Raw genomic sequence first — 1,050 nt, 5'->3', positions numbered from 1 at the left:
GGGGGGGCATGATGTTGATTGATGAGCACATACGGCGCACTCTGCAGTTCTATGGCAACACCACCCAGCAGACATTCATCTTTTGTTTTCCAGTTTGATACATAAGTCTGTATGAGATGGACTGATCTCTGAAATCTCTTTCAAGTATTTACATGTTTCTGAGGTTCTGTCTGTCAAACAAGCTAATACATGTCATGGTCAATTAATGGATGGCATGGACAGAAACACAATGACTAAAAACAGCACTCATAAACACTAACAAAAGAGTAGCGCAAACGCTGATTTGATGCACTTATGATATGATGCAAGGTTCATTTCATGTCGCTTCAAAAATCCATCCGATAATGGGTTGAAACTGAATTTTAGTACTAAGAAATGTTGTGTGAGAAATGATGATGGACGAGGGGGTGCAGTAACACACTCCGAAGTGCGTGACAAGGGGTCGGAAGAGAGCACCTCCGGACATTTTTGAAATTTGAAGTTGAAGATGCAAAAGGAGAGTAAGAAAACACCGTACAACACTTCTTCTTCTTCTTTTAGATTAGTCCAATGCCAATCATTATCCCAACAAAGTCAAATAAGTGCTGTCCATGGCGATAATACACACAAAACAATAATGCCACTGGTCTTTGGAAAAAAAAAGAAAATTTGCACATTGAGTCCAAACATTCGAGCAAATGCCTTCATAGAAAAGGCATTACAGTAACATTGAATTTATAAATTCACGTTAGCACACAACAGTATGGAATGGACAAGAGATGTAGCTGGACCGTGCTAACGTGTCATGACACCAGGTAAAGCAATGGTAGCGCTCTCAGAAGAGCCCAAAATAACCAGGGGGGGGGGACTGGAAGTGAAGATTTTATCTATAGAGCAATGCTGTGCCTTAGAAGCTGACAAACAGAGAATATTCCAGCAAATGTAGGTTTAGTCCGTGACACCACCAATTACAGTCTTCACCTGTGTGGAGGAAATACACTGCATCATCTTCTTTAATGGCACCAAATACACATTATTTCACCTTAACATGAAGAGAAGCAAACATAAGCT

This window comes from Etheostoma spectabile, chromosome 4 (assembly GCF_008692095.1).
Source record: "Etheostoma spectabile isolate EspeVRDwgs_2016 chromosome 4, UIUC_Espe_1.0, whole genome shotgun sequence".
NCBI lineage: Eukaryota > Metazoa > Chordata > Actinopteri > Perciformes > Percidae > Etheostoma > Etheostoma spectabile.
The sequence above is the reverse complement of the archived record's forward strand: the minus strand, read 5'-3'. Positions refer to the sequence as shown.